Raw genomic sequence first — 10,156 nt, forward strand, 5'->3', positions numbered from 1 at the left:
TGTCTTTGGTGTCTGCCTTTATCCTCCTATATCTTTATACACACACGTATTTATCTTAGTCAAATTTTAACACATCGAGCTCTGACACATCTATACCAAAGCCCAGAATTAGAAAAAGTGTACACTTTTTTTTTTTCCAGTCTGCCTTTCCTTTGTACTGTGAAATTTGTGTCCCTCGGATTCCTGACCAGCACAGGGTCAGACCAGCCTCTCCCAGATGGAGTAAATGCAATGGGATGGCACAAACAGCTTAGCTGCCAGCTTGCTGGATAAACAATGGGTGTGGTGTTGGAGGCTCCCAAAGTCTGGTCTGGCAAGGTAAGAAGAAAGCTTCACTGCAATATGGACCAGTTTGGGATCTCTAAAGGTCACTCTCAGCATCCAAAACTCTGTTTTGCTATCATAGTTTGGGATTGGGGTTTTTTTGTTGGTTTTTAGGAGGGTTTTTTCGTCTCCATTTTTGTAGTTGCAGGCTAGATTTTAGCAAGGGCTCAGAGTCTTTCAGTCTGCTTTGGTGCCTCTGCCTGTGCTGTGCCTAGCCTGCCACACTGGTTGTACAGTGCACTCTGACAAAACCCAAGCAAGCCAGATGTATACAGTATGCTTTCCTGCCTGCTGTTACCACCAGAAAGGCAAAAAAAAAAAAAAAAAAAAAACCTAAACAAAAGTAGGTCCTGCCCAGTTTTGCTGCTCGCAAGAAAATGTGTTCAAGAATCCTCCACTGTCACCAGTGTCTAGTTGCTTTGAGTGAGCCTGGACATCAAGGCTTGTAAACCCATTCACAGCTAAATGTTTTGCCAAAAGTTGCCCCTCTCCAAGTGGTTCAAAGTCGCAGTTGGTAACAATCTCTTCAAATTTTGCTGAGACTCATGAAGGGAAAGTAGGGAGTTGAATAGTAAGACAACAAGGAAACGTTTCAAAGGAAATTAGCACTGTGTTCTTAAACAGTATGGAAATGCTATTGCAGATCCACTCCTGGCCAAGTGGTAAGCACGTGCACTTAATTTGAAATATTGATTTCATGATTAAGCACTATCCACAGTATTGACATATGTCCCTGAATCGGGGCCTTAAAGTGTGCAGTTTTTCCAGAATCAGCTCCCAGAGGAGAAAGGCTCTTCTAATTAGCTACTTCTGCCATTTCTCCATAATCTCTTCATTTTATATGACTGGAGTTTTACTTGCTTATGAAAGAAAATAAAAGCATTCAATAAGAAAGCAGGAAAGTAACCCCATTCAATAAGAGAGCAGGAAACAGTGAATCAATTCGTCCTTTCTCACAAGACATTTGATCCTGGGATATGCTGAGCATTGACATTGCTTACAGAAGTCACCACAGAGGCCATCGTATTACTTAACGCAGCTTGTCATTAAAGCAAAGCATAAGCTTTTCTGGTTATTCATTGTTTTCACATACCAACAAAAATCTTAAAGCATAAGATAGCAGCATTCTTATTTAAAGGGGTCTTGAGGGACTGGACCATTTAGTATTCAGCAATGAATGCACAGGACAGACTCTTCTAGTACTAGCCAGCTCTCCTGCAGTATTTTTTAAAAGATGACAGCACTAAGATACAGATTCAGAAGAAATGTACTGCTGAGTACATTTGCAGTGGGAAGTACGGAGTTTTAGCAGGCATAGCTCTTGGCTAGTTTTCAGAGAGGCTGTGGTTCTGCCACTGAACAGAAAATTGTCAATTTCAGCACCCCATTCCATCCCAAAAATAGATGAAAAAACTCATTATAGCTTGATTACGTTTGTACAATTACAGTGACCAAAAAGCAGTGTCCCAAAATTGCTTATAAATCATCCTGCAATTCCACCCCCTAAAAATATATGAATACAGTTTAGAGGTTACCATTTTGGTATTGATACAGTATTGCTACCTATAAATAAATAAACTTTGTGAGATTAGAAAGTATAGTGATCTTCATGTAACAGAGGGGGAAAGCAATTAGCTCAAGGTCACTTACACATGAGACTCGCTCAGGAGGATAGTTTGGTCCTGAGCTGCTGACCAGGGCAGTGAGATTTATATATCTGTGTTTGTAGATAATATGATATTTGTTTAACATGTCTGTCTGGATAATATTTACACTGAACAAGCAGGAAAGGAAGGATGAAAGCGCCAAATGTCAGCTATTTTATGTTTACGTGTACAACAAAAGGGAGAGTTTACAAATGTCAGCAACTTGTTTTTGTGTTCCACTCCCTCAAAACACCCTGCTGCTAAAAATTGGATATGACAAGAAATTAATCCATATTGTGATCTAATTATTGTTAGAATTATGGGAAAAATGAAAGATGTCTAAAATATTTAATTGTGAGAAGTGTCTATTAAGATAACTTTGCAGTGAACTTCACATAAGACTTTTAAACACTCATGCCAAGTTTGAAATGCCTAAATAATGAGAAGACTGTGATTTTCTCTTTCTGGTAGTTCACAAAAAAACCCTTCTCTGGTTCATACAAACCAGTCCAGGGCCTGGGCATGGTGTCTTCTTACTACCATTGCATGGGCACAGGGGAAAGGGCTTTTTGCCTTGGGCAAAGGTGACCAGGTAGGTGGGAGAGGGGAGGTGGGCTGGGGTACCTGACCCCAAGGGAGGGCTGGCAGCCAAGCCCCATCCTCCTGCCAGCCTGGATGCAGTGGAAGCAGGTCCTCACTCAGATGGCGAAGGCTCAGCTTTGAGGAGGTGTTTACACAGAAACTGGTAACAGCTGAAAAAAATCTATTTTTGTATTTTAAAGCTCATTAAACTATCTCCCTTTATCTCACTAAACTATCACGGTGACAGATTACTGTTTCAGGCAGTGTTGTTAGGGGCATCTACACCATGATCAAAAGCCTGTAAATGCTTGTTTACATGCCTTTCTTACTAACATGGTCTGCTGCTGTGAATTTTCATATTAAGCTGTAACAAGGTAACACAGCAGTTTGCCTGTTCCTTTTGCAAATCCAGGCAAAAGCGAAGTGCTCGCCCAGGAGATTCTCTGGAGGGTTTGCCAAAAAATAACATGTCCTAAGCTGATCTGTGCAAACCAAACTGACCTGTCACAGATATGACCATTGGCATAACTAAGTCATCCATCATTATGGTCGAGTAACTCACAATGTGGAAATGAATGAGTTTCGCTCAGGTCTTTTTTGGGGGCCACCTACTAGCTGTAAACAAAGAATGTAAAACAGAACTAGAGAAGATCATGGGGTTTTTTTGAAAAAAAAAAAAAAAGATATAATCTATTAGGGATCTCTTTTTTTTTTCTTTTTTTTTCCCTGCTATTTGCAATATTCAGCATAGGTTTTTAAAGTTAACCCATTAAACATATTTCTGTCTCTGGAAAGTCAATTCCATGAGAGCATCTGGGAGTGTGCAGGTTGTGGAGAGAGTAATGACTCTCCTAGGAAAAACATCCTTGGATCATTACCGTCTACTAAAGGTTGAACAAGGAAGGAAGATGGGAAGGAGAGGGGAAGGACAGAACCACTCAGTACCCTGCTCTTCCTCAGCCCCTCACATCTTCAGTGTGACCCTGGCTCCTGATCCTCTGCCCTGCCATGCCCCATGGCCTGACCTCAAGGGCATCCCCCCATCCTGCCCCAGCCATCCCCCATGCAGCACCTCTCCCCCCAGGTGGTGGCAAGCTCTCCACCACCTTTTCTGCAGTGTGAGGGGCAGGAGGCAGTCTAGTGTGGCTCCAGCTGCAGGGTTCCCTGCAACTTTCCTGGGTTACCCACCTCTTTCCTTACACTTTGAACAACCAGCAAGGCCACAGGCACATCTGCTCTGTGGAAAGACTGTTCTCAGGGGACTTTGTATCTCTTATGCCAGCTGCTCAGTGCTGACCTGGCTTCCAGTGGTTTCTCATGGGCTGGAAATGCCCCATCAGCCACCAGTTCAACCGCCCCAATCTTCAGGTTTTCTTTGCTGATGGCAAAAATTGTCACCAAAAGTTTTGGTTTGGTTTGGTGGTTTTTTTTCATATTTTTTACATAGATTTCTAAAATTGTGGCAAATATTTTAAAATGGTAATAAATTTTTGTAGCCAAATAATTTGGTAACTTTTCATGTTGTCTTTGATCACTTAATTAGTTCAAATATATCACATTTCAGACAACAAAATAATGGACCGTATTCGCATTTGTATTAAAACTTTGACATTGTACAAAGCCCAAAAAGAAGAGAAGTTGAGTCTTTCCATATCATTGGCAGAATGATGTAACTAGCACCAAGGAAAGTAGGAATCAGGCTCACTGCTTTGTATCTAACAGAGATACTGACGCTTGTGAGAAACTCTTACAAACACTATGACAGTGATTATGGCTTTAATGATTGACTACAGCCAGTTTTCACAGGTGGAAATTACTATCAGACTGAAGGCAAAAGAAAACATGGGGTTTGGGGTGTCCTATGATTTTACCCGCATACCACTGATATAAACGGCAGTCTTCTTCGAACAAGAGGTCATTAGGTCAACCAAATGGTTAAGTTCCAAGTAGCTTAATCTGAGCCAAGGGGACTGCATGGTTGTACAACCATATGACAATATCACCAGGTCCCACAGGCTTGCAGACAAATTTTGCTCTTGTTTAACTTGGTGTAGAGTAAGAGTAGATTCTTGTCATTAGTGCAATTAATCCAAATATATACCATTATAATCTTCAGCAGCTTTCACCTATTCAGAAGCATGCTCTCTCTTTATTTTGTGCACATAACTTCCCTTGACATTAACAGGAGGGGATAATAGACATGGAAATGTAAAGAGAGGTTAATACTCTTCCCCGTGACCTTCCCAGAGACATCATACTTTCTCAAGCTGACCCCTCATTATGCTGAAAACTGCAAAGAAAAAACCCCACGGTTTCTGTTGCTTTTTTTGTTCACTTCAGAGACTACAGACATCTGCCCTAAGTACATTCTGTTAATAATTATTTTGAATGTATTCTAAAAATCCACATCATTCCCAAAGAGGGGAAAAACACAAAAGAAACCCCAGTTGGTGAGGGAGGACAATGTGCGACATTATAAGCAGAGCTGGAGCTGCCTGCCGTGATTGCCACTCAGAGATAAAAATCATTCCTCACACTTTGAGACAAAAGTAAATGGCAGTTTGCAATGTTAAGAACCCCTGTGGAAATAAGATGAAATGAGACGAGGCTTCCAGACCTGTGAGAAAAATCAATCTGATGGAAAATTGACAAACTTGTTTAACGTGTCGGCACAAGATCCGAGAGTTGACCCGTAGAGACCTCCACTTAGGCATACCGTGAAGTTACTGTCAGTTCTCTTAATCTGTTCAATTACACAACAGGATCTCAAAGGGGACTTTTTACCAAACATCACTTTAAATTAACTTTTCTCCTCCGTGTTTTAAACTTCCAGTCCTTCCCCCGCTCTTTGCAGCAACACGGGTAAATTATTAAAAAGCTCACTTGCTTATCAATGTAAATGCTATAGAAGGATCAGTTTAAAATTTTGATTGGAAGGAGAGAAGGTTTGTGCAGTTAAAAGGAGAAAAATGCTCATCTCATTACATGTGGCTAAATTAATCTCCACTATAGTTTCTCTGAGGCAAAGGTCTATTGTTTTTCTGTTTTGGGGGATAAAGTAATGGTAGTAAAAAGCAGCACACCATCATTTTTATTCCATTAGGAACATGAAACTGTGCCCCTTTTCACAGCCACAGGCCACAAAGTGAAATAGAGAAGGGCTTGAAATGGAAGAAATACTACTGTACTGAGCTGACCTTAAACATCTGGGGTTTTTTCCTTGAGGAATTGGAGCAGGAATAGGATAGGAAGGGAGATGCTAAAGAATCCAAAGCATGAAAGAGATTTAACTTTGAAGATAGGTAGAGCAGGATTTAAGAGGGGGAGATTGAACTCCAGATGGTCGGAGAAGAGATCTTGGGCTTTTCCTTCTTCATTATTTTATTAAATACAACTTTGAAACAAAAGATTCATTTTTCCCAAAATCTTTTATATTTGAAGTCTGAAGTGAAGGACTCTGAGCAGAAAGAGCAGCAGGGATGTGGCTTATTAATAAGTGCCAAGACTCATTTAGATTGATAGGTGTTACAGGGCAAGTGCCCAGCAATATTATTTCATAGGTTCATTCTCAGTAAATGCATGAGTACCAGCAGTAACAGAGCTTTCTGTTAGCCAGCAAACTCACACAGAATGCCCCAGTAGCCACAGCAGTCTGTCTCCTGTTGATTTGGAGAGGGTGTGGGTGGTGTGATGGATCTTGCTGATGAATTCTGGGTCTTGTTGATTGTGGCAAAATCAGTCTTTATACAATATTCTTTTCTGTTTGTCTGTTTTATAATTTGCTTTTTAGGTTGGACAGATCAAAGCTGAGAAACAAAAATGCATTTTAAAATGGTAAGAAATGAAGAATGGAATACCAAGATGAATGACAATGAGTTTTTTGGGGGAAAAAAAAATAAAGAAGTCCTTGGAGCATGAACATTGAGAAGAGATTGCATCTAGGAAGAGGGCAGAAGCAAACAGCTTTTTTTTTTTCTTTTTTTTCCATTCAGAAGGGAGATTAAGACTGAGAGGGGACCTCATCAACACATACAAATATCTTAAGGGTGGAAGTCACGAGGATGGAGCCAGACTCTTTGCAGCGGTGCCCAGAGACAGGACAAGGGGCAATGGGTACAAACTGAAACATAAGAGGTTTCAGTTGAATATGAGGAAAAACTTCTTTACTCTGAGGGTGACGGAGCACTGGAACAGGCTGCCCAGGGAGGTTGTGGAGTCTCCTTCTCTGGAGATATTCAGAGCCTGCCTGGATGAAGTCCTGTGTAGAATGCTCTAGGAGAACCTGCTTTAACAGGGGGGTTGGACTAGATGATCTCCCGAGGTCCCTTCCAACCCTTGCCAGTCTGTGATTCTGCGGTTAAGTGTTCTTCTACTGTGGTTGTTAAAAGAACTTGAAGGGAGAAGACTTACTTCTGTAACCACTTAAAAAAAAGCATCAAATTTAGAAGGTCTCGTTAGTTTTGTTAGAAGTATTAATATCATTGTAGTGTCAACAGCTCTTGATAGAACAAAATATAATTAACTGCTTCAAAAGATAGCACTTAAAAAAGTTCTGTTCCAATTAATAGTATGTTCTTGGTCTGAAGATTTAAGGTAAAAGTTAAGTGTAATTTATATTACATACCTACTCTATTACTGTGTCTTGCACTGCTACCAGAGATAGCTTTATTTTAGGAGTGAAAAAAATTTCTAAATGTTTTCTCTTGTAGAAGCCACTGTTAAGTCTCATTGGAAACTTGTTAAAAAGTACTATTAACTCTTTTCTCACTTCCTGACTGACCTGAGGAAGACCTTGTTGCTCTTTTCAGCACCAAGCACTTTATAAAAGCTATGCTGCTCAATAAGAAAATGTTACTTATTCTCTCCAGTAGCTTTTTCACAGGCTTCAAAACCTTCAGCCTCCTCAGGTCTGCGGAAACTGGCAGAAATCATGTCAAACTGGATAGCAGACACCCTTATGTTTGTCGACTTTTAGTGCTCTTCAGCACTCTGTAGGTCCTCAGATCAGACTATGGACACTTAGAGGAACAAATGACAACCTAGGGAAGTAAGGAGGTAAGTACCAAGGTGATGTGAGTATTAAGACTGTAACTGAGGTTAAAGGGGCCTAAATCATGATATGTCCATTTCGAAGGGTCGTCAGATGGTTAGCCTTCAACCACTCCTTCAAGCCTGACCCATTAATCCAAGTGCAGAGGTAGCATATCACTGGCAAGTGACTCCAGCTGCTAGCTCCTGTATATTACTTGGAAACTACAATAGACACCACAATTTTTAGACATCTCCTATGTGTCTAATGCCATTTTTATTTAAAAGGCTAAGGTCAAAGTTTGCTCAAAATTAGAAAGGTAGCAGCTCTATTCTTACGAAAGCATTAGGTGGATCTTAATGCTTTGTGACTTCACCTACAAAAAAGATTCAGTGTTACTGAGCATTAGCACTAATACTAATGCTAGTACAAATGCTAATACTCTGTACGTAGTACATAATGCTAAATATTTTCTAAGCAAAGGGTCAAACCCAGGGTGTAACTAAGATGATAAATCTCATTAACATATATATAAGTACATAGATTAATGTAATGACAATGAAGTGTCCTTCATATTATGTTTTAGCTAACTGATATTAAAATGTTAATATAGTAACAATAGCTTTAGAAGCTATTGTTAGCTATTTGGAAGTGGGTTTAATTGACCCTCAAACACTAAAGGCTGTAGTTAAAAAAATACTTTAGGGGTGACTCTAGGCAAGTCAATAAATTAGAAAAACAGTCTGCAATGTATCTGCCAGCAAGTTAGGCTGATTGTTTTGCAGACATCCTAAAAGGAAGCACAATCTACATATCACTTGTTTCTTATTTATTTCGCTTGTGCTTTCTGGCAGGGGAAAAGAATCATGCCTTTATTAGATATCATCAAACAAGGCAAGGGAAGGGCAGATGTACTTGCAGTAAGGAAGTCCTTATTTTTGCTTTTATTGATGCAGGCTTGACTTACAAAGAGAAAGAGCAAGAGAGAAATTTATATGGCCCTCATCCTAATAGTATATGGGCAACTTCTGTTAAATTTCCAAAATGCCTCAAGGACTTAGTTTCCTAAGTCACACAGAGCTTTTGAAATTCTTGCCCTTTGTCTAAAACCAATAGTAATCTGCAATTCTTGCCCGTTACGTTCTGGTATAGCAAAGAGTTACCATTTATGGTCATTAACTGTCCCAAGGGTTTTTTGTTTGTTTGTTTTCCAATCCATGTATTTCTCTTATCCCCACACATTCACACTATGGAAATACACCTTTCTCGTCCCCCAGGTATACTGGGCAACTTCCCTGACTGGAAAAAAACAGACGGGCTGATCTTACTCATGGAGAATTTCTCTTCCTTTAGTGCTACCCTTGCCACTTCCCAAACATCTTCTGTCATGTTGGCAAAGTTCCTGCATAAGGCATCTTTTTTTCTGCCAAGTACTAAATCTTAGCCTTATGTCATGGTATATTGAACTGTCAAATATTTAAGAAAGTTAGATGGCTTTATTGTTTGTTTGTTTGTTTTTTAAATGCATTCAGATGTATTATTTCTCTCCAGTTTTCAAGAACATCAACATAACTTTATTTAAAAAATGATGGGTACACACACTTACAAACAGAAAGGTCAGAAAAATAAGTTTTTGAGTGCTGGTAATAATTTCAGTATATAACAGCCACCTGCATTTGCTCAGCTCTGCTAAAGAGGCTTCCACCCATGGAAGATTTACCCAAGATCTTTATTTTTCAGATGCAATTTTTTCAGAGACAAATTTCTTGAGCTTAATTTATTGCACATCCTTGCTAGAATAGTTCTCCGGCCTTTGCAGATGCAAAGTCACAGGGAGCTGCCTGGCTATATATGATTTTACATGCCTTGCAGATAGCTCAGAGATGCAATTGCAAAATCTAGCACTCACAGACAGCTGGGAATTTGTGACAGTCCCTGAAGGACTTTGCAACCATAAACCAATGACTGCATTACGCTGATCCATAGAAGCATTTTTCTCCTATCTCTGGCTAATGCAATACAAGTAGTCTTCCTACTGTTAACTATTTCTGAAGCCACACTCAAGAAAACATAGAGGAAATGGCATATATTCAAACAGAAAGACCATCAGGTCATTTGCACTTTTCTAGGAAAAGGCTTCAATACCTGTACTGTTGCAGGAAGTGCTAAGTAAAGAAATATTCCTCAATTTAAGTTCTGCTTTCAGAAAATTTTGCTAAAAAGTAGTGATTCATTCAGACCATGGAGGGAATTGGTGACAACTTCTGCTCTAGAGGAGGAAAGCTCAACCCATGAACAAGCTTTGGGGATAAAGTCACAGGCTCCAGTTTACAAGCAGTTTCCTCCTCTGTAAGAATCCAGGAGCCCTCATGGTGATGCCACCTCCTCATCACCGTACTCTCTGTGTCAGCCTGCCTTAGTACCTTCACTGCTTCGTCCCATCCCACAGTTGCCCTTGCTTGACTGACTGGCAGCCGGGGAGAGAGGCAGGACGGACAGCGGGTCTGCGCTTACCTGTGTGCCCGGGGCGCAGAGCGGCCCTGGTGCCTGGCCCTTCCCTTGCAACTTCTCCACT

The sequence above is a fragment of the Egretta garzetta genome, unplaced genomic scaffold (genome assembly GCF_000687185.1).
Source record: "Egretta garzetta isolate BGI_Z169 unplaced genomic scaffold, ASM68718v1 scaffold271, whole genome shotgun sequence".
Classification (NCBI taxonomy): domain Eukaryota; kingdom Metazoa; phylum Chordata; class Aves; order Pelecaniformes; family Ardeidae; genus Egretta; species Egretta garzetta.